The sequence below is a fragment of the Arachis ipaensis genome, chromosome B8, assembly GCF_059453495.1.
Source record: "Arachis ipaensis isolate K30076 ecotype BB chromosome B8, ASM5945349v1, whole genome shotgun sequence".
In the NCBI taxonomy this organism is placed as follows: Eukaryota; Viridiplantae; Streptophyta; class Magnoliopsida; order Fabales; family Fabaceae; genus Arachis; species Arachis ipaensis.
The window spans coordinates 25779244-25804265 of NC_142443.1; the positions used below are offsets into that span (position 1 = coordinate 25779244).

General features: G+C 38.7%; 1 non-coding gene across 1 annotated transcript; it reads left to right on the forward strand.

The window, feature by feature from the left end:
- The first annotated feature begins 12399 nt into the window (after positions 1 to 12399).
- LOC148547489 (small nucleolar RNA R71) lies at positions 12400 to 12503 on the forward strand. The gene has a single exon (XR_015897179.1). It is a non-coding gene; the product is annotated as a small nucleolar RNA R71 (small nucleolar RNA).
- The last annotated feature ends 12519 nt before the right edge of the window (positions 12504 to 25022 follow it).

Here is a 25022-nt window from a genome sequence, read left to right on the forward strand (position 1 = left end):
AAGGTATGAGAACTGGAAATTCTATCCTAGTTATCCTTTATCAAGTGTGATGAGAATTATTTATTGCTCCCACTTAGTTAACCCTTACTAAATAAAGGAAAGTCAAGTGGACCAATCAATTTGATCCTCAAGTCTTAGTCAACTCCTGTTAAAAGACTAGCTTTAGAGTGATCCAAATCAATTAGCAATTCCCAATTTTCAATCAACAGCTGAGTTTGACAACTCAAGTGTCACTAATTACTCAACCAAAGCCAAAAGGGGAAAATCTAAAATATTTATATAATAAATAAAAGAAAGCAATCATAAATCTGAAATACCTCAATGTGTATTAAATAAGAAATCAATTCTAACATGGAGTTCATAAGCCAAATTGAAAAGATAAATAACAATTAAAGTAATAGAATAATTAAAAGTAGAAAGTAAATTAAAGGAACATTGAACCTGGAATGAAGAGAAGTAGCCTAATCATAATAGAAATCCTAAATCCTAATCCTAATCATAAATCCTAAGAAAGAGGAGAGAGCCTCTCTCTCTCTAAAAACTACATCTAAAACCTAAAATTATAAATATGAAAGTATAATTGATGAATGAATGGATTGCCCCACTTTATAGCCTCTAATCTGTGTTTTCTGGGCCGAAAACTGGGCCAAAAACAGCCCAAAAATCACTGGTTGCGAAATCTGTCACGATGGTTTTTTTGTCACTGCGACACATCCGCGTGAATCACGCGTTCGCGTCACTTATCGTCAGGGAAAATATGGCATATTATATATAATTTCGAAGCCCCGGACGTTAGCTTTCCAACGCAACTAGAACCGTATCATTTGGACCTCTATAGCTCAAGTTATGACCGTTTGAGTGCTAAGAGGTCAGGCTGGACAACTTTAGCAGTTCCTTCAGTTTCTTGTATTCCTTCCACTTTTGCATGCTTCCTTTCCATCCTCTAAGCCATTCCTGTCCTGTAATCCCTGAAATCACTTAACACACATATCACAGCATTGAATGGTAATAAGAGAGGATTAAACATAGGAAATTTAAGAGCACGAAGCATGTTTTCAATCATAGCACAAAATCAAGAAGGAAATTGTAAAACCATGCATCTTGTATGGATAAGTGTATGAAAGATTGATAAAATCCACTCAATTGAGCATAAGATAAACCATAAAATAGTGGTTTATCAACCTTCCCACACTTAAACATTAGCATGTCCTCATGCTAAGCTCAAGAGAAGCTATAAGAGTGAAGAGGAATGGTAGAATGTATGAAATGTAACCTATTTGTATGAATGCAACTATATGCAAAATACTTTTACCTACTTGGTTAAAAGTAAATAAATATTTTAAGAACAAATATGAATTAGATTTCACTAATTCAAATCACAAAATAAAGTACAAGTGAATTTGCAGAAGAAAATAGCTCATGAAAGCCGGGAACAAAGAATCGAGCATCGAACCCTCACCAGAAGTGTATACACTCTAATCACTCAAGTGTTTAAGGTTCGATCTCTCAATTCTCTACTAACCTTGCTTTCTAAGGCTTGCTCTTCATCTAACAATCAATAAAAATTTAATGCACAAAATACACATATCAAGAGGTCTTTTAAGGGTTGTAATGGGGTTAGGGTCAAGGTAGGATTGTATTTGGCCAAGTGGACTAAAATCTGAATCCTTAATTAACTTAAACTTTCCACCTAACTTTAGACAATCCATGTAATCAAAGTACAAAACCTAACTATCCATTAACCATGTTTTCCACATATTCATGCATTCTAATTTCAAGTACAGTACATATGTATTGCTTTCACCATTTACTTTGGGGCATTTTGTCCCCTTTTACTTATTTGCTCTTTTTCTTTTCTTTTTCTCCTTTATTTTTCCCTTTTTTTTCATAATTTTTCTTTCTTTTGCTTTTCTCAAGGCATATGATTAAGGTATTGAATGCATGAACATATTCTCAACATTCTTTCACATTTTCAGAAAATTCTAACATACTCAATTCTCAAACCAAATGTTTCCAAATCCAACTTTCCCACACTTAATTCGTGAGCACTGTCACTAGTCTAAGCTAACCAAGGATTCAAATTAAGGACATTATTGTTTTCCGCTTAGAGTTAATGATGTGCTAAAGTAAAGAATAAAGGGGTAAAATAGGCTAAAAATTGGTTTGCAAGGGATAATGAAAGGTAAGGCCATATGGGTATGTAAGCTCAGTGAAACAAGGTCTCAATCATATAAGTATATGCATACATCAAACAATGGAAATATAGAATTAAGCAAGACAAAGATCACAATTTTAGAGAGAACAACACACACAAAAAAAAATAAAATATTGGTTGATAGAATACAACCAATTCAAATAGGCTCAAAATCTCACAGGTTTTGTGTGTTCGAGCTCTAAACCATGTTCCAATATAATATTCCTTCAAACAAGTTTATCAAAAATTTTATTCAAATTAGTGAAATGTTATAAAAAGTTTCTTGGAAAATAAATTATTACTTTAACCAAACAGTGGTAGAATATGCACAAAACCAAACAAATATACAATCAAACATGCAAATGTAACAATGAACAAAAAAAGAAAATAAAACATTGGTGTTTGAGAAGGAAATGACTAACCCATGGAGATCGGTATCGACCTCCCCACACTTAAAGATTGCACCATCCTCGGTGCATGCTGAGATGTGCAGGTGGACGGACTGCTACAACTGATGCTTTTCTCTAGAGATTGTGCAGATGAACTTGTTTGTCTCTCCATGTAAACGTCTTCCGGTTCCCTTCCTGGTGGCCATCTTGAAAGAAAAAAGGAAGAAAAGTAACCCAGAAATAAAGATAAAAGAATAAATAAAGTATGGGTGAGTTAATGCCAAATAATAAGGGTCTCAATTATATGGTAGCTACAACATGCAAGTGAGAAAATAATAAAAGCACATGGCATACCAGTGGTGCAAAATTTGCAACAAAGGGGAAGAGTGTGGGTAATAAAAGACAGTATAAGTTCATATCAATGCAAATAGAATACAAGTATCATAAAAGAATAGCATTGACTTATGAATAATAATACCCAATCAGAATAAAACAAGTCATGAATCACCAAATTAATACCAGAAAAGATGCAACAGTTGAAAAAGAAAATTTAACACCAATGGAAAAATAATAAATTTAGAAAAGAAAATAAAAATATGCACAAAAATTAAAATACAATGAATGAAAGTATTCAAATAAATTGAGTAAAATAAAATGAAAGAAAAGAAGGATGAGAAGTTAAAGAGATGAAGAAGAAGAAAGTAAGAAAGGAGGAAGAAATAATAAGAAGGGATAAGAAAGAATTAGGATTAGGAAAGAAAAGATAAGATATCTGGCGCTGATCTTGATAAACTGTGCGGCGCAGGCGACGCGGACGCGTGGGTCATGCGGTCGCATGGTGTGCGATGTTTTTCAAGTGACGCGAACGCGTGGGTCATGCGGACGCATGACTTGATTTGTGCTAGTGGCGCGAGTGCAGCCTTGCGTTCGCGCAACTTTTTGTCTCAAACTTATTTTGCCAAAATTTAGGGTGACGCGTTCGCGTGGGTGACGCGATCGCGTGAATGGCCATATTTTGAAAACGACGCGGACGCGTGGGGCACGCGGTCGCGTGATAGGGCTGGTGCTTCTAGCATCATTCCAGCCCAGCTCCATCATAACTCTCTGCCATACACATCTTTACGTTGATTTTGCAGGGCCACGCGTTCGCGTAGGTGACGCGGTCGCGTGGGGGGGGGGGCTTTTTTACAGAATGACGCGGTCGCGTGGTTGACGCGATCGTGTGGGCACGTTTGTGCCTAAGGCACGCCTCCAGCCACGCTTTCGCGTGACTTTCTGTTTAATTCTCTTTTCTTCTGAATGCACATATGACGCGGACGTGTCAACAACGCTCGCGCGTCGCGTGCGAAATTTTTTTTTATGCAATATGTAGATGCAAATGCAGAATGCAGGTGAATATGCAGAAATTATGAATGAACACGAATAAAAATAAAATAAAATAAAACTAAGAACAAAAAGGAAAGAATATACCATGGTGGGTTGTCTCCCACCTAGCACTTTTAGTTAAAGTCCTTAAGTTGGACATTTGGTGAGCTCCTTGTCATAGTGGTTTGTGCTTGAACTCGTCTTGAAACTTCCACCGATGCTTGGACTTCCAATAATGTTCATCATTCTCAAGTGAATTTGCTAAGCCTTGAGGGAGTTCTTCACAAGCTTTGAGCTCCCAAAATTGATCCTCATATATTCCCGCATCCCAAATCTTGTATCTACATCCGTCTTCAAGTGGAACATGATGATTCCATCCGGGTGGTAAGCAATTTGAATTCTCTACAGAGTACCAAACTCTTCTTTTAGATCTAACCAAATTATCATCAGTTGAGCACTTACATCTAGCTCTTGAAATATCAACCTTGATGAGCCTTAATTTGCAACTCCAACCACTAAATATTCTTCTCTTAAGCTTAATGCCACAAAGATTCCTAATTTGACTGATGCGGGGGAAACTTGTCTCTCAACAAATCTCCCTTCGGCAAGTGTACCGAATTTGTCGTCAAGTAAAAACTCACAATAGAGTGAGGTCGAATCCCACAGGGATTGATTGATCAAGCAAATTTAATTAGAAGAATGTTCTAGTTGAGCGAATCCAGAATTTGGGTTGAGAATTGCAGAAAATAAAATGGCAGGAATGTAAATAACAGAAAAGTAAATGCTAGAATTAAAGGATTGGAAGTAAATGACTGAAAATAAATTGCAGAATTGTAAATGGGAATGGGGGATTTGCTCATAAAAGTAAATGGCAGAATTTAAAGAGAATGGGTAAGATCAGAGATGGGGAGTTCATTGGGCTTAGGAGATGTTGCAATTCTCCGGATCAAGTTCATTTTCATCTCTTCCTCAATCAATGCACTCATTGATCTCCTTGGCAATCTTAAGTGATTGAATTACAATTTCTTGCAATTCAATCTCTCAAATCTTGATCAATAGCCAATTCCTTGGTCAATTGCTCATGAGAAGAGATGAAGTATGGTCACTGATTATACCACATGCATTTCCCAAATCAAGTATTGAGAGGGTTATAGTCACATACCCATCCAAACCTAATTTAGTCCAGCATGAGAAAGTATTTCTTGCTTGATCTCTTCATTCCTCTTTCAAGGTTCAAAAGAGATCCAAGTTTGAATAGCTTCTCTTCCAAGATAACTACTCAATTGGATGAAGATCGAAAGCTTTCAAGTAAAATCAAGAGAAAAGATAGAAGAAGAGTAATGAAAATTAGTATTGATCCATCAAATTACAACAGAGCTCCCTAACCCAATGAGAGGGATTTAGTTGTTCATAGCTCTTGAAAATGAAAACAAAGATGGAGAATACATCATAAAACTAGAAAATGCATAGAAGATAAAATACAGAGAGTAGTTCTCCTTTTTTCAGCCTCCAGAACTCCTTTTACAATTCAAAGCTACTCCTATATATACTACTCTTCTCAGCTTCTAGTTTGCTCTTCAAGTATTAGGCCTTTGGATCTTGAGTTTGAAGCAGTTCTTTTCTTCATTTGGGCTTGGCTTTACTTGCAGAGAGAAAGTGCTAAGTGGGCAGAGACTTTAGCTCAGGGCGTTAGGGGTGTTAACATTTAGTGAAAGTATAAGTTCGAGGACATTAATGACACTTAACATTTTCACTAACGTTCCATTGTACCCCTTTGCCTCACGTTAGACCCCACGTTAACTAGGTTAACATGGCTTCTAACGTGGCCTTGCCAACCTTCGAGAACGTTAGTGACACTCAACATTGTCACTAACGTTCCAATGTGCCCCTAGATCTCACGTTAGACCCCACGTTAACTAGGTTAACGTGGCTTCTAACGTGGCCTTGCCAACCTTCGAGAACGTTAGTGACACTCAACATTGTCATTAACGTTCCAATGTGCCCCTAGATCTCACGTTAGAGTCCACGTTAACTAGATTAACGTGGCCTCTAACATGGCCATTCTTAGCCATCCCAACGTTAGTGACAATGTTTAGTGTCACTAACGTTGGCTCATCATTCATTCCTCATTGTTAGCTTCCACGTTAACTAAGTTAACGTGGAAGTTAACGTGGCTCCTTGGGGGGTTGTGTGGTTGCTTCCAACGTTAGTGACAATGTTGAGTGTCATTAACGTTGTCGCCAACTCTCACTTCTTACGTTAGTTCCCACGTTAACCAAGTTAACGTGGGAGTTAACGTGGTGTGTTGCATCCTAGGCCAACGTTAGTGACAATGTTGTATGTCACTAACGTTGGCTTCTCTTCCCCCTTTAACGTTAGAGGCCACGTTAACTAGGTTAACGTGGCCACTCATGAGTGTTTGCCAACGTTAGTGACAATGTTAAGTGTCACTAACGCTGGCTCAACTTCCCTTTTCCACGTTAGAGTTCACGTTAACTTAGTTAACGTGACTCTTAACGTGGGCAATGATGGCTTTAAGATTGTCATTGGCAATCACTTTTCTCATTAACCTTGCAAGTTTCCTCCCTTTCCTTGCTTCCTTTGGTCCTGAAATCAAGCAATAGAGTGCATCAAAGTTCTAGTCCAAGTCATGGGTAATGCAACATACAATTTGTCGCTAAACTTATGCAAAATCCTCATGAAATAATGTAAAATGCACAATGTATGCTTGAATCAAGGTGTAAGTGAATATCTACCCAAAACTAGCTTATTTCCTAAGGAAATGCATGAAACTAACCTAAAAACAGTAAAGAAAAGGTCAGTGAAACTGGCCAAGATGCCTTGGCATCACAACACCAAACTTAAAGCTTGCTTGTTCCTAAGCAAGTACTGGAACAAGAGAATGATGAATGGAATATCCAGAGAAATGAGTCATTCTTGTAGAAGTCATGTTACTGATTTTATGGTGGTTTCATGTATAGCAACTTAGGTTCATTCCATTAATGGCTTTTAGACCTTTATCATGTCCCTAAACACTTACTTTGTCTATATCCCATGAGACTTTTATTCATTGACCCTTTTATTGTTATTTCAAGGGTTATTTGTGTTATTTAGGCTAAGTGCTCTGTAAGGGGGCAACTGTTTAAGATAAGCTTTCAGCCAACACTCCCGAACCAGTTGGTTCAAGGTGCTAGGTGTTGAAGCACCCCTAAGGACTTACTCCCTCAAGTCTCTCCCCCATACATACACACCACAGGCATATAGTTTGTTCATTTTCTTTTCTTGAGACCTTGGTGTCCAGCACCTCTTTGGGTTACTAAATGCTCTGTAGTGAGGGTTACTCTTGATAGTGGATTTTCAGCTGATAATCCCGGGTTAGTTAACCCAAGTTACCAAGTGATAAAGCACCCCTAAGAGCTTATTCATCCAAGTAGATCCCTCACACAGGAGCACCACAGACACTTGTCTCAAGGTCCAAACCATTGGTGCCTAGCCTTATTGCTTACTCTTTTTCTTTTGTTTTTCACTTCCATTATTCTTTCCCTTTTTTCTTATTAGGATCTTGTCATCTACTTAGTCTCATGGGTATATCCAAAGTCAAGTATTCAGGATAGATAGTTGTCCTCCTAACCTTGTGGTTGAACCAACTTAGCTAACTTATGACTACCCCAAAGATTCATGAATGCACTTCCACAATATGAACTCTACTCTGGTCTTTTAAAAACATAAACATTCTCTTCTTCATTTGATTTAAAATGAACAAGCATACAAGTAAGTTAAGTAAGGATGCAGCGACATAAAGACTAGCACACATAGACCTATTCAATACCACAAACTTTAAAGACATGATTGAAAAAGGTTTAAACATAACATGGGAGCAAGTTCTATTTCATACAAGATCTTCCTTATTTTAAGACATAGAGAAAGATGGAACAAAGAAGGAACTCCACCACCTTTTACTGTTGTGGATGTCCATGCTCTTTTCCTTGCTTGTCCTCCTTGTTTCCTCTTGCATTTCCTTGCATCCGTGCCAATCTTGCTTGCTTCCAATCCTCAAGTGCCTTCCTCACTGACTCATGACTCTCTTCCACCCTTTGTCTTTCCTTTCGTGCTAATTCATCCTTCATTTCGTCATACTTGGCTATTCCTGGATGCAATACTGGCAGCTGTCCCACTAAGTAGCCGAGCCTGACTTGAGTGTTTATATGATGTCCTGTTTGGCTCATGTAAACTCCTTCTGCGAATGCCCTTTGCTCGTCCAATAGTTCTGCCTGTTCTATTTGTCTTCGATGCATCTCATGTATGTGTGCCCCTTGATGTGCTTGGATGTTGATTAGCCTCTGGGTGGATTCTTGTTGCTCGTTTTACCTTTGTTCCATCCTGTTGAATGCTTCTCCCCATTGTTGTCCTTGGCTTAGTTGCTGTTCCATCATTTGCCTTTGCCACTCACCTTGCTGAGTCATCCATCTTGAAAGTGTTTCCTCTTGCTGCCCCATCATCTGTAGTTGAAGCTCTTTCTGTGCTCCTTGGCTTTCCAAATATTGTCTAGACAAGTCATCAATGGCCTCCTGCAGTTGGTGCATGTCCAAGGTCTGTTGTGCTTGACCCTCTGAGACTTGGCCTTCTACTACTTGAGGGGCTGTCCTCTTTCTTTGCTTCCGTTGAGGCAGGGGGGATGCTGCAGCATTCATCCTTCGGACCGTTATTGGAATGCCTTCCTTTATCCAAACGGGGTCCTCATCTTCAAAAACCACCCTAGCTTTCTTGCATATTCGGTAAATAGTGCTGGGGTAACCTAATGTTCCTCTTGAGTCGCTTTTCTCTGCCATCTTTCTAATGCCTTGAGCTATGATCTCATGAACTTTGATTTCTCCTCCCTTGAGTATACAATGCACCATTATTGCTCTCTCGAGATTCACCTCCGAGTTGTTTGCAGCTGGGAGAATAGACCTCCTCACTAGCTCGAACCACCCCTTACCTTCAGGAGTGAGGTCTGTTCTCTTAATGAACTTTGGTTTATTTCCTGCACCCCTTTTCCCAGTCAGCTCCTGGTACACAAAGGTCTCGTAAAAGCTGGTCATAATTGGGGTTGTTGTCCAATCTTGAATGATAACTTTCTTCTTCAAACGGTATAGATCGTAGCTTCAATGCCCTCATTACACTCATGGGACCAAAATCCACCATTGTTCCTCTCACACAGCTTGTATATGACTCATCTTTCTTATCATATCTGACTGCATTTGCATAAAATTCTCTTATGAGATTTGCATTCACCTTAGTGACCGGGTCAGTGAGGAGCTCCCATCTTCTCCTTTCTACCTTCTCTGTGATTTCGGGGCATTCAGTCTTCTTAACTTGAAACCCCAGCTCATAGATTATTTTCTTATCAACCATCCACCCGTATTGCAATGCATGATGCAAGCTTCTAAATCTCTTCTCATCATATGGGTGTTCTTCCATGGGTTCCTTTCCCTCCCTTCTCTTAGAACTTGAAGATGCCATGAATGATGATTAATATGTGAAGGTGGTAAGGTTGTGGAGACTTTTGGTTGTTTAGGGTTTTATGGCAATGAAGAGAGTTAGGGAAGGAACGTTTATAATCAGATAGGGGGTGTATTGTACCGAAATGAAGAGTGGTGAAGGGTGTGTGATGACAATGAAGGGTGGTACGGACAAGGGTCGTTTATATAAAGAAGTTGTGCGAGAATGGAGGGTGTAGATTGATGAAGTGGTCACTTGATGGACGGTTAGGGTTATGCATGGCTAGAAGACAAGGATCATCACTTTATGATGGGGATTGCTCGGTCTTCTAGGGGTCCCATTTTTTTCAATGTTGCATGGCAACATTTTCCAATGTATTCCCTCTTTAGAACAAGTGTGTAACCCCTCCTCTTGTGGTGTCCGAACCTTCTTTGTTTGGTTGTCCAATCTATCCCTTTTAATGCTCCTTTTCCTTTCCTATAAAGATTTAAAATAAGGAAATTAATATCATAAAAAAATCAAACTCTTCGGCTAGAATAATAAAGAGAAGAAAAAGAGTTTGTATATTTATGAATTTCAACTTAGCCAACTACTGGTGTATCCTCATGCATTTTGGTGGCACCATGGGGTAACACCAAACTTAGTTTGAAGCATTGTGATGAAAAGTTTTGTTCAAAGCTCCCAAGACTAGCATGCATCTTGGTTTGCTTTGAACACCAAACTTGTTCTTCACTATATACTGCATGATAAAGATTTCACCAAATGTTTGTCAAGTTTGGGTTGAAATTCATAAACATTGATTTATTCATTATTTTAAAAACTTATAAAACATGGGTTGCCTCCCATGAAGCGCTTCTTTAGCGTCACTAGCTTGACGTTTTTCCTTCATCAGGGTGGTTGGTAGTGCTTAAAGTCCTCCCCTCTTGCTGTGGACTTGTATCCATTGGTTGGATCAATGATCTCCACATGTTCCAGGGAAAGAACTCTGTTGATAGTGAAGACCTTAGGTAACTGAGATGGTACAGTAGGGAGATTAGGGGGAATATCTGGGAAGTAAGCTGAGACAACTCTATCCCCTGGTGAGAAGTCTTCCGTAGGGATCTTCTTGTTCCTCCATCTCCTTGGTACCTTCTTCTTTGTTTCTTTTGAGGTTGCCTTCCCCTTGGTGACCTCTTTTTTCCAAGGAGTTGTGATGCTGTCTTCACCTGCCTCTAGAGGTTTAGGTTCCTCCAACTTTTCCTTGAGTTGTGACAATTGCTGTTTTCCTTGTTTATCTATTAAGGGGATCTCAGAATGAACTGGCTGTGCTTTAGTGCTTGTCTCCTCCTTCAGTATCTCTTTATCGTTTGTGCTTAGTTTCTTGTCCTCTTGATCTGTTTCTTGTGAGAGTTTGAAGACATTGAAGCTGAGTCGTTCATCATGGATTCTTAATATTAGCTCCCCTTTCTCTACATCGATAAGTGCTCTGGCCGTAGCTAGGAATGGTCTTCCCAATATGATTGGGTGAGTGTGACTCTCTTCCATGTCCAGAATGACAAAGTCTGTTGGGAGAAAGTATTTCCCAACCTTTAGCAACACATTTTCCACCACTCCTATTGCTTGCTTTTGAGTTTTGTCAGCCAGTCTGATGATTACATCTGTGGGCATTATCTCATTGATCTGCAGCCTCTTCACCAGGGATAAAGGCAGTAAGTTGATGCTGGCCCCCAAATCACATAGTGCTCTATCGAACATAGTTTCACCTATGGCATAAGGGATGTGAAAACTCCCTGGGTCTCTTCTTTTTGTAGGCAACTCAGGTTGAATAAGGGCACTACATTCCTTGTTCATCACTATAGTCTGGCCTTCTTTGAGTGAGTTTTTCCTGGAAAGAAGTTCCTTCATATACTTGATGAATGCAGGCATTTGTTGAATTGCCTTGATGAATGGTATGTTTACATGCAGAGATGCAAACAAGTCTAGGAACCTTGAGTATATTCTCTTTCCCACAGCACCATTGAGCAGTTGAGGGAAGGGAGCATAGAGCTTCAGCAACTCTTGTTGTGAGATTTCTGGTCCTTGGTGATCTCTATCCTCCTCCTTTGTTGAGTTGTCTTCAGGTTGTTTGCAAGGTTTGCCTTGCTTGTCTTCAGTCTCTTGATCACTCGCAGTGACCATTTTGCAATCTTCCCATCTTACTTTCTTTGCTTCTCCCTTGGGGTTTTTCTCCGTGTCACTTGGGAAGCTATCGGTAGGTTTGGGAATCTTCTCAGCTAAATATCCCACCTGGAATTCCAGCTTCCTAATGGTCTCTCCCTGGTTCTTAATATTGGCTCGCACTTCCTCTTTGAACACCTTATTTTCTTGAATCTCTTGGCATATTCCTTCAAGTAAGGCTTCAATCTTAGAGAGCTTGTCATCAATTGATGGGTGATTCGGAGCAGATGTGCTATTTTAGTTTTGATAAGCATATGAAGAAGTGTTGTTGTGGGGGTGTTGAGACGTCCTCTGTGTGAATTGCTGGTGAGCTGCATTGTTGTTGGAGTTGTAACGTCTCTGGTCTTGGTTTTGATCTTGCTCACCTCCCCACCCAAAGTTTGGGTGGTTTCTCCATCCAGGGTTGTAGGTCTTGGAGTATGGATCATAGTTTTTCCTTGGTGAACTCCCAATGTAGTTGGCTTGCTCCTGACTCCCCTCTGCTTCTTCATTCACTCCTTCTTGGATTGTTGATGAAGTGGAGATTACTGCTGGGTAATGAGCTTGTTTTGGGCCAATAGAGCATCTACATTGTTTAGCTCCATTACTCCTCTTGTGTTCCCTCTTTTGGAAGCATAGAAGTAGTCGTTCTCTGCTACTGTTTCAATAACATCTATGACTTCCTCAATGGTCTTCTTCTTGTTCAAAGATCCTCCAGATGAATGGTCTACGGCCTTCTTTGACTCATAAGAGAGCCCTTCATAGAAAATGTGCAGCTGCACCCATTCGTTGAACATGTCAGGTGGACACCTCCTTGTTAAGTCCTTGAACCTCTCCCATGCTTCATATAGAGTCTCACCATCTTGTTTCCTGAAAGTTTGGACCTCAGCTCTCAGCCTATTGATTCGTTGAGGAGGGTAAAATCTTGTTAAGAATTTGTTCACCACGTCTTCCCAAGTTGTCAAGCTTTCCCTTGGGAAAGATTCCAGCCATTTGGCTACCTTGTCCCTGAGTGAGAATGGAAATAAGAGTAGTCTATAGGCGTCAGGATGAACACCATTAGACTTCACTGTGTCACATATTCTCAGGAAGGTGGTCAAATATTGATTGGGGTCTTCTTGAACACTTCCTCCAAACGAACAGTTGTTCTGAACAAGGGTGATGAGCTGTGGTTTAAGTTCAAAGTTGTTGGCATGGATTGTTGGCTTTTGGATGCTACTTCCACAATTGCCTGGGTTTGGATTGATGTAAGAGCTCCAAACTCTTCTATCCTCCCCAGCATGATTTGCTCTACCTCCTCCCACATGGTTGTGATCTTCTTCTTCATGATGGTTTTTCATGTTGTCTTCCATGTTTATTTCAAAGAATTCCTCTTCTTCCTCAGCACCAACCACTTTCTTTCCTCTTGCCTCCCTCCTTAATCTAAGGAAGGTCCTCTCAGGTTCAGAATCGAAGGAAGTTGAAGCCTCGCTTCTTCTCCCTGTCATACAACCATCAAGTGCAAGCAAGAAAAGATATGTGCAGAAAGTAATTGTGTCAGAATTACTGTTAGTTGTGGGTGATGCAATATATCAAACAATTAGTGGGTTAGCAAACAAAATTGAAAATAACAAAGAAGAACAAAAGAGTAGACGGGGAAGGGAAGAAGTTTAACTAAAACAAAAAGTAAATCACTCAAACAGAAAATGAAATTCACAAAATAAAAATGCTCAATCTAGTGATATTCCAATTTAATCATTGTTGATGCACAATCAATCCCCGGCAACGGCGCCATAAACTTGATGCGGGGGAAACTTGTCTCTCAACAAATCTCCCTTCGGCAAGTGTACCGAATTTGTCGTCAAGTAAAAACTCACAATAGAGTGAGGTCGAATCCCACAGGGATTGATTCATCAAGCAACTTTAATTAGAAGAATGTTCTAGTTGAGCGAATCCAGAATTTGGGTTGAGAATTGCAGAAAATAAAATGGCAGGAATGTAAATAACAGAAAAGTAAATGCTAGAATTAAAGGATTGAAAGTAAATGACTGAAAATAAATTGCAAAATTGTAAATGGGAATGGGGGATTTGCTCATAAAAGTAAATGGCAGAATTTAAAGAGAATGGGTAAGATCAGAGATGGGGAGTTCATTGGGCTTAGGAGATGTTGCAATTCTCCGGATCAAGTTCATTTTCATCTCTTCCTCAATTAATGCACTCATTGATCTCCTTGGCAATCTTAAGTGATTGAATTACAATTTCTTGCAATTCAATCTCTCAAATCTTGATCAATAGCCAATTCTTTGGTCAATTGCTCATGAGAAGAGATGAAGTATGATCACTGATTATACCACATGCATTTCCCAAATCAAGTATTGAGAGGGTTATAGTCACATACCCATCCAAACCCAATTTGGTCCAGCATGAGAAAGCATTTCTAGCTTGATCTCTTCATTCCTCTTTCAAGGTTCAAAAGAGATCCAAGTTTGAATAGCTTCTCTTCCAAGATAACTACTCAATTGGATGAAGATCGAAAGCTTTCAAGTAAAATCAAGAGAAAAGATAGAAGAAGAATAATGAAAATTAGTATTGATCCATCAAATTACAACAGAGCTCCCTAACCCAATGAGAGGGGTTTAGTTGTTCATAGCTCTTGAAAATGAAAACAAAGATGGAGAATACATCATAAAACTAGAAAATGCAGAGAAGATAAAATACAGAGAGTAGTTCTCCTTTTTTCAGCCTCCAGAACTCCTTTTACAATTCAAAGCTACTCCTATATATACTACTCTTCTCAGCTTCTAGTTTGCTCTTCAAGTCTTGGGCCTCTGGATCTTGAGTTTGAAGCAGTTCTTTTCTTCATTTGGGCTTGACTTTACTTGCAGAGAGAAAGTGCTAAGTGGGCAGAGACTTCAGCTCAGGGCGTTAGGGGTGTTAACATTTAGTGAAAGTATAAGTTCGAGGACGTTAGTGACACTTAACATTTTCACTAACGTTCCATTGTACCCCTTTGTCTCACGTTAGACCCCACGTTAACTAGGTTAACGTGGCTTCTAACGTGGCCTTGCCAACCTTCGAGAACGTTAGTGACACTCAACATTGTCACTAACGTTCCAATGTGCCCCTAGATCTCACGTTAGACCCCACGTTAACTAGGTTAACGTGGCTTCTAACGTGGCCTTGCCAACCTTCGAGAATGTTAGTGACACTCAACATTGTCATTAACGTTTCAATGTGCCCCTAGATCTCACGTTAGAGTCCATGTTAACTAGATTAACGTGTCCATTCTTAGCCATCCCAACGTTAGTGACAATGTTGAGTATCACTAACGTTGGCTCATCATTCATTCCTCATCGTTAGCTTCCACGTTAACTAAGTTAACGTGAAAGTTAACGTGGCTCCTTGGGAGGTTGTGTGGTTGCTTCCAACGTTAGTGACAATGTTGAGTGTCACTAACGTTGTCGCCAACTCTCACTTCTTACGTTAGTTCCCACGTTAACGTGGGAGTTAACGTGGTGTGTTGCATCCTTAGGCCAACGTTAGTGACAATGTTGAATGTCACTAACGTTGGCTTCTCTTCCCCCTTTAACGTTAGAGGCCACGTTAACTAGGTTAACGTGGGCTCTAACGTGGCCACTCATGAGTGTTTGCCAACGTTAGTGACAATGTTAAGTGTCACTAACATTGGCTCAACTTCCCTTTTCCACGTTAGAGTTCACGTTAACTTAGTTAACGTGACTCTTAACGTGGGCAATGATGGCTTTGAGATTGTCATTGGCAATCACTTTTCTCATTAACCTTGCAAGTTTCCTCCCTTTCCTTGCTTCCTTTGGTCCTGAAATCAAGCAATAGAGTGCATCAAAGTTCTAGTCCAAGTCATGGGTAATGCAACATACAATTTGTCACTAAACTTATGCAAAATCCTCATGAAATAATGTAAAATGCACAATGTATGCTTGAATCAAGGTGTAAGTGAATATCTACCCAAAACTAGCTTATTTCCTAAGGAAATGCATGAAGCTAACCTAAAAACAGTAAAGAAAAGGTCAGTGAAACTGGCCAAAATGCCCTGGCATCATTGACCATCCGTTTCAAGAACACCATACTCAAGTGGGACAGTAAAGCGAATAGATATAAGCTTTACCCACTCAAGTGAATGAGTAGATGGCATCCTAGGTAGAGAAGTCTCCGACATACTTGACAAAGCGTACTCAACTCCCGTCCATCCTTTTCGAAGGGCTTCTACTTTCACATCATTTACAGACTCAATCAGAGAAGAGTCTTCATATTCAAGGAGCTCATTTGTGGATGCAAATTCCTCACTAGAAGGGCTTGATTCATAATCCTCATTACCAAGGGAACTTTCTTCTTGATCTATCACATCCAAGTCTTCATAGAAAAAATGCCATGGAGGTTATGCACTGGCCTTCTTGACATCAATTTCAATCTTATTAGATGGGTACTCTACAACTCTAGATTTTCATGGAGGTTCAGCATCTCCTAAACCTTCAACCACTTCTTCCTCTGCAACTATTATGGCTTCCTCCACTTGTTCCAATACAAAGCCATGTTCCTCATTGTCCACCGGAGTTTCTAGTGTCTCCTTCATGCTACGCTCTTCTTTTGATTCTCCACATGTAGCCATGGGAGTACTTTGAGTGCTCAGATGTTGGGAAGCTAATTTATTTACTACCTCGGTTAAGGCAGTGGCGAATTCCAGTACTCCCCGTTCCATCTCTCTTTGCCCTTGAAGAAGAACACCAAGAGTGTCATGCATTGAAGGTTGAGGGGGATATGAGGGCTCATTACTTAGGAGGAAAGGTTCATGATAAGAGGGTGGTTCATCATAATAAGAATGTGGTGGTTCATCACTCTCTATCGTTTTCACTTGTTGCACAGCACACTTCAATTCCTTATTCTCAAGTTGAGATTCTTTAGCCATGAAAGCTTCGGGTGCTATTCGATTTACCGCTCAGTCCAATTGACGCAGGATTGCTTAAAATTGATCCACTGTTTTCTTGAGACGATCCCTTGACTGTTGTTCTGCTTGGATATCATAAGTAGGATCATAAGGCTCTTGGATTGATGGATATGGATGTGGTGTATATAGAGGTGGTGGTCCTTGGGAGTAACTGGGTTAGAATTGGGGTGGATCTATGTATGACTCATATGGCTCACAAGGTGGTTGATATGGTGGATAACAGTTAGGATCATATGAGGGTGTTTGGTAGTAGGGGGCTTGTGAGTGTGGTGGTCCAAAGGTATATTGAGGAGGTGGTTCATTGGCATATGATGGGGCTTGTTGGTAACTACAAGGGAGTCTACCATATCTATCATCTTGGTACACACCTCGGAATGGCTCCTGACCATAGTAATTTAGTGGAGGTTGGTTGTCACGAAAAGGTCCACCATAACTATTGTCTTGGCATGTATTGTAAGATGGTCGTTGTCCATGGTACCTTGGAAAGTGCTGTTGCCGAAAGGGTTGATCAGATCCTCGTGGCTCCTTCCATCTGTGATTGGTTTGACCTTGAAGCATGTTCCTGTTATAGCTTCCATTCCTTTCAACAATATTTGAACCAAACTCAAAGCGACGGGGGTGAGAGTTCATAGTAACTAATAAAAATTAAAAAAAAATAAAAGCAAAATAAAATATTTACAATAACCAATAATAAGGCACACGTTTGCAATTTCCCGGCAACGGCGCCATTTTGACGAACTGTTTCTTCGCTAGTAAAGAACTTTTATAAAAATAATCGCGTTGTAAGTATAGTTTCTAAACGAACAGAGAATCCTTTCGTACAAAAGTTTGGTTGTCACAATTAACAAAACCCAATAAAATTTATAATCGAAGTATTTAAACCTCGGGCCGTCTTCTCAAGGAATTGCAGGGAGGTATGATTTATTATTGGTTATGAAAAATTGTATATTTTTTGGTTTTTGAAATAAGGAACAAGTAATTTAAATGACAAGAAAAATAAATTAATAACTAGAAAAATTATTGGCAAGGTATGAGAACTGAAAATCCTATCCTAGTTATCCTTTATCAAGTGTGATGAGAATTGTTTATTGCTCCCACTTAGTTAACCCTTACTAAATAAAGAAAAGTCAAGTGGACCAATCAATTTGATCATCAAGTCCTAGTCAACTCCTGTGGAAAGACTAGCTTTAGAGCGATCCAAATCAATCAGCAATTTCCAATTTTCAATCAACAGCTGAGTTTGACAACTCAAGTGTCACCAATTACTCAACCAAAGCCAAAAGGGAAAAAATCTAAATTATTTATATAATAAATAAAAGAAAACAATAATAAATCTGAAATACCTCAATGTGTATTAAATAAGAAATCCATTCTAACATGGAGTTCATAAGCCAAATTGAAAAGATAAATAACAATTAAAGTAATAGAATAATTAAAAGTAGAAAGTAAATTAAAGGAACATTGAACCTGGAATGAAGAGAAGTAGCCTAATCATAATAGAAATCCTAAATCCTAATCCTAATCCTAAATCCTAAGAGAGAGGAGAGAGCCTCTCTCTCTAAAAACTACATCTAAAACCTAAAATTATGAATATGAAAGTATGATTGATGAATAAATGGATTTCCCCACTTTATAACCTCTAATATGTGTTTTCTGGGCCGAAAATTTGGCTAGAAGTAGCCCAGAAATCGCTGGTTGTGAAATCTGCCACGCTTGTTTTTTTGTCACTACGACACGTCCGCATGAATCACGCGTTCGCGTCACTTATCGTTAGAGAAACTATGGCATATTATATATCATTTCGAAGCCCCGGACGTTAGCTTTCCAACGCAACTGGAACCGTATCATTTGGACCTCTATAGCTCAAGTTATGACCGTTTGAGTGCTAAGAGGTCAGGCTGGACAACTTTAGCAGTTCCTTCAGTTTCTTGTATTCCTTCCACTTTTGTATGCTTCCTTTCCATCCTCTAAGCCATTCCTGCCCTGTAATCCCTGAAATCACTTAACACACATATCACGGCATCGAATGGTAATAAGAGAGGATTAAACATAGGAAATTTAAGAGCACGAAGCATGTTTTCAATTATAGCACAAAATCAAGAAGGAAATTGTAAAACCATGCATTTTGTATGGATAAGTGTATGAAAGATTGATAAAATCTACTCAATTGAGCATAAGATAAACCATAAAATAGTGGTTTATCAAAAAATAGAGGAAGAATTAGACAAGGCTGATATTAAAATACAGATTTAGGGGTTGCCTGAATACTATAAGACCCCTAAGTTAAGGAAGAAAATAGCAGCTTGTATGAGAGATATAAAGGAATGTGCCATTTACGAAGTAGGACGAGGCCAGGAGAAATTTGTTAAAGCTACCGTCAAAATGAATGTGGAGACACAATTTAGGAAAAGGGATACATGTAGGGAGTAAAGAAGATGAACTCACCTGGGTTGACTTCAAGTATGAACAACTACCAACATGTTGTTATTGTTGTGGGAGAATGGGTCATGAAGAGAGTGCGTATGATACAGGAACGATAGATGTGGAGGAAGGCCAGGATAGTAATATGAAGCTGGGACGATGGCTGAAGGAAGATAAGGTAGGGAAGAAAGTGGAGCAAGAAAAACAGGAAAGAAAGACAACATCAGAGCACAACGTAGGAAAAAATAGAAAACTGAAAGAAAAGCTTATTGAAAAACTTATGGACAAGTTGGCTAACCTGACAATGTCGGATCCGAGTGGTCATGATATTAGAGAAGGTTCTGGCCAACCCCCTGCGACAGCAGCCCCCTAACTAAGAGTAGATCTAGGACATTTTGACAAAAAAGGGATAAAACAAAAAGAGTTTTCAGATGAGCTAATACGAAAAGAACTAGAAACAGAAAAAGAATTGAGGGAAATGGGAAGACAACAAAAAAAGAGGAAGAAGAAGTCAACAATAGTAAAAGAGAAGAAGTGAAGGAGCTATAAACCAAGAAAGGAAATGATATGGAGATAAAACACACTCTCAATGACATAACAAATCAGCAGCTAGGGGAAGAGGAAAAATAGTAGGAAATTGAAGAGGCAAGCTAAGGAATCAATCCGTAGCAAGGAAAACAAAACAAAGTTGACTGAAATGAGCCTGAAGAGGAAAAATGGTGGAGCTAAGGAGGATAAAGGAGAGGGAGCAAAGCCACAAGCAAAGAAGATGGCGATGAAAATTGAGAGCACAACGGCGGAGGCTGCTGGGCAGCCCTGCCGAGCACCATGAAGATACTAAGCTAGAATTGTCGTGGGCTTGGAAACCCATGGGCAATGAGAGCTTTGCACAAGCTCTTAAAACAGAAAGTTTCCAACCTTATCTTTTTAATGAAGACAAGGAAAAAGGCGAAGGAGATTATGAGGATGAGATATAAAGGAGAACTATAAAACATTGTGGGAGTCAATTATCAGGAAGAGGGAAGGCAAAGAGGAGGGGAGTTGGCTTGTCTATGGGACAATTCTTTGGAGGTCAATATAATGTCTATGTCTCCAAATCATATAGACATGAAAGTTAAGATCAAGGGAACAGATAAGTGGTGGAGAGCAACGGGTTTCTATAACTGTCTAGAAAACCAAAATAAACGTACAAGCTGGGAGCTTCTCGGGACACTAGGCCGAGTCACCAACAGCCCATGGATGGTATTTGGAGATTTTAACCAAGTGCTAAGACAACAAGAAAAAAGTGGAGGAAACCCGGTTACTTTTGCACAGGTGAAAGGTTTTCAGGAAGTAGTTCAAACAAGCAAGTTGCTCGATTTAAGCTTTGTCGGGCACTCTTTCACATGGACAAATAGATAGCTAGGGAAGAACAATATTCAGGAAAGATTAGACCGAGTGTTTGCAAACATGGATTGAAAAGAAGTGTTCTCCAAAACTGTTGTCCACTAGGTATAAATCAGACCACTGTCTAATTCTTTTAGATCTGGAAGGTGATAAAAAGAAAGGTAAAAGAGGGGGGCACAGATTTTGTTTTGAAGAAATTTGGTTAACAAATGATGAATGCCAAAAGGTGGTGGAGGAAGCTTGGGAATCAAACACCAATAGCATCCATGAGAAGATAAAGCTATGCAGAGGAAAGCTAGACATTTGGGGGGAGAAAACTTTGGAAATATACCCAAGAGGATTAGAGAGGCACAAAAGATCCTGAACCAACTAAACACTTTACCACAAAGTGCAAAAGTTTTAAGGAGAACAAAAAGGGTAGAAGCATATTTGGAGGAGCTCTTAAAGGTGGATGATGAGTCCATATTTGATGATAAATTTTGGCTTGAATTTGATGTATTTCATCACATAAAGTCACACTTAATTACCAAAATAGCATACTTTTGTGATTTCTCCCTAATTTAGACATAAATGTGAAAACATGCATTTTTGTACTTAAATTAATCATTTTAATTCCACTTTTATGACATGTGATGTCATGACATATTTTGTTAAGTGATTTCATCTCAATTAGGCAAGAATGGATTGATAGAAGTGGAAAGAAGCATGCAAGAAGGGAGAACACATGAAGAAAGCAAAGGAGAAGCACACAGACAAGTATGCGTACGCACAACCCTCTGTGCGTGCGCACAAGTGGCGAACCAGCAAGTGTGCGTACGCATCATTGTTCTGAAAATTGAACCGAACCGGTCGGTTCGACTGGATTAACCAAAAACTGGTCATTTGTTCGGTTCGGTTGCTATGAAGAACCTTCCTACAAAAAATCGGTTTAAAAACCGGTCAAACCGGCAGTTAACCGGTGAACTGCCAGAACTGCTCGGTTTTTTCCGGTTCAGTGATATATATATATATATATGTTAAAAAAAATTCAAACATTCAGAACCCCTCAGGCCCTCACCCACCTCTGCCCCTTTCTCTGTCTCTCTCACTGGGCAAACCCAAACCCTAACGGCGATAGGAACCCAATCCCATCCCATCGCCGAGCTCTTCTCTTCCGATAGACGGTGTTGTCGCCGCCGGCAGAGACAGACTTGGGTTCCATCTTCGCTCGTGGAAGGTATGCTCGCTTCTCGATCCTCTTCTCCATGACGTCGAGTGCTTGTTCGGAACTGTTGGCGATGCCGCCGTGAAGGGCTTCTCCATCGTCGTCTGTTCTCGATTTGTTGGTTCCCATCTCTCTTTTCGAGTTCTCTCTCTATTCGAGGCTCTGAGCTCTCTCTGTCTCTCTCTTTCTCACTACGACGTGTCTCTTTGCTCGGCTGTGGAGTATTCACCGCGCCGTCACCTTCTTTCCTCCCTCGCTACCAGTAAGCACTACTGCCTCAAATTATTTTTGGTTATTTTGTTAATTTTATTTATTCTGATTTTTGAGTTGTTGGCCGTTGATATTTCTGATTCTGTGTTGTTGATGAACATTGTTAATGCTAGAATTTTTTCTGATTCTGAGTTGTTTATGTTAATTCTGAGTTGTTTATGCTGGTTTTTCTGATTCTGAGTTGTTAATTTTGGTTGCTGATTTTCGTTGAATCTGAATTGTTGACGGTGGTATGGTAAAATTGTTTTTCATCATTTCACATCTTTCAGGAGCAAAAATTACATTTCTTTCTTGTACATTTTTTGTTTAAATTTATACACTTCTTTGAACTTTGAAGTATACTGGAAAGAGTGTTTCAAATTATTTTGCATTGAAAATTCCAAGCAAGTTCCTTTATACTGGGTTTGTCAAAGTTTCTAGTTTCAATGTTGGTGAAAAATTCTCAATGCAAGTGGATAATAATAATAATAATAATAACTCTTGCTTTATATCATTTATGATTATGAATATTTAGTTTATTTGTTGTTATTCTTTGTTTTTGTACTGATTTTCCTAATTGATGTGGTTTGAAAATTTGTAGGAGAATGAGAAGGAGAACATCACAAGCAATTGTATTCAACAAATCTGATATTGTTATTGTAGAACATTATAATTTTTATTGTTAATTTTTTTTATTCTATTGATATTTTTTATTTTTATAATTTTTATGAAATTGGAATAATTGTTTGTGGTGGAACATTATTTCTTTGTGATTTAAGTGCATTTTGATTTTTATTAGTTATAAAGATTGATGTTTGAAGTTATTTATGAAATTTTAATTATAAATTATGGACAATTTATTATGTAAAATTATAAAATTTTAAATTTTATTAGTTTAAAAATTATTGAATTTAAATATTTAAAATTATATATTAAAATTTTTTAATAATTTTATTTTATATTCATTATACCGGTTGAACCCCGGTTGAACCTTTGAACCGTTGAACCAGTCACTTGACCGGTTCGATTCTCGCAACCTTGGTACGCATACGTCTGTGCATACGCACAAGTAGAAAAATCAGCAAGTGTGCATACGCACAGGTCCTAATGCGTGACTTCATTAATGAAGCACCTGACTCGCAATTTTGGGGGCCTCTTGGCCCAGTTTTGGAAGCTGAAGGCTGGTTTGAGGTGCTATAGAAGGGGATATCAACACATATAAAGGCATGAGGTTTTAGATGAGTTTTAGGAGGCCTCATTACATATATAGTAGGAGTAGGAGTAGTGTAGAGTAGTGATCTTTTATTTCTCTCTTAGGGTTTTACTTAATTTCCATTATAGCATTTTATAGTTAAGTCTTGATCTTGGATTTTGCTCATCTTCATTGTAAGTACTCTTCAATTTCCTCTTTAATTACAATACTTTTGCTATTGTGTTTTATGGATCAAGTCATTTTGTTAATATATGCAATTTTGCTTTCTTGAATCTTTTGTTTATGAATTTGATGTTTTATGATTCCTATATGCTTGATTGAATGTTTATTGTTGATTTTGTGAATAGTTTGGTTATAGTTTTTATTTTCCTTCGCAATTTTCTATGTTTTGTTTTTATGCCCACAAGGTGTTTGTGAAAATGCCAATTATGGATTTTGAATAGATTTTCACATCTTGAGTTGGGAAATGAGTTCATAGCAGGGACGGATTTATTTATAAGCTAGTGGGAGCAATTGCCCTAGTGAGATTTTAAAAAATAAGTAGTAATTTTGAGTGAAATACCATAATTGCCCCCACTATATAATTAATTTTGCCCCCAGTAGTCCAAAGTTCCAAATTCCTAACGCTTCTTCTTCTCCTTTTCTCTCCAAATTTGAAATTCCTAATTGCTCCAAGCCTCCAGCCTCCACCCTCCAGGCTCTAGAGTTACTGCCGCCAGCCCGCCACTCTACATCTCTGCCAGTCCGTCGACCATCGGTTTCTCCTTGCATCGCCGCCGCACCGCATCTGGTGGTTCTCAAGTTCTGCCTTCTTCTACGTCACTGCTTGACTGCTTGTGATTTGTGTGGTTCTGCCGCTGTTCTTCTTCTGCGTTCCTTCCTTTGGCACTCAGCAGTTCGGCATCTGGTTCTGCTTCTGCGGTTCTACCTTCTTCTTCAGCAAACATCGATCTCTTTTGGACTTCTGGTTCTTCTTTCTTGGGGTACGATCCTCTTCTCTGTTGCTGCTGGCGCCGCACCGCTACTGGGTCGTCTTCCTGGTCTTGGAGTTCAGTCTTGGACTTTGCCTCTTAGTACATAATTAGGATTTGGGAACCCAAATCAACCTTTCAAATTTCAAGAGTGGTAAATACCAAATAATTTTCAAGTTTACTTGTAGGCTGTAACCAATTAATTATAGATTTATAGCATATGTATATTATAAATAAATAATATTTTGGGAGTGGGGTCGTGGAGATTCAGAATAAAGGAAAGGAAATAAGGAATGGTTTGTGTCTTTGTGACTTTGTGTAACATGGCATTGGTTAGGTTAGATGGTATTGTGTTGCCGTGTTGATTTTCTTGTTAATGAGATAATGAGATTATGTTCTTGTTAATGAGCAACTAACCAAATCCATTATATTCATTGAGATAATGAGATTCAAGTTCTGGACAGTTGGAGTGTTAAATTTTTATTAGACTGAATAATAATCAATAGTTACTGACTTAGTTAGCACACCGTCCCTGGTTAGTTGCTTCATTTAGGTTTTTGCTCATTTGCTTCATGGTTTGATAATTGATAATTTGATATAGTTGGTTTAGGAACTATGAATTTGTGATTGAATTTGTTGTGATGATGTAATTTATTTGTTAATTATTTTTGTATATTGAGATATTTTTGTCAATTTGTGTAGAATTGTGAATTAATTTTATTAATTAATTAATTAATTTAGGTTTATAATTTTATTCTATTAGTTGAGACTCGAAAAAATATTGTTTATCTATTAGTGTTTCTTCTTTTGAAGTTAACTTTAGTTTTTTCTGTAGCAACTGCATCAGTTGAAAGAACTTTTTCTGCTATGAACATCATAAAGAGTCGGCTCCGTAATCGTATAGGAGATGAATTTTTAAATGATTGTTTAGTGACATATATAGAAAGAGAGACATTTGATTGTATTGATAATGAAAATATTATTCAATCTTTTCAAAGTATGAAACCTAGAAGA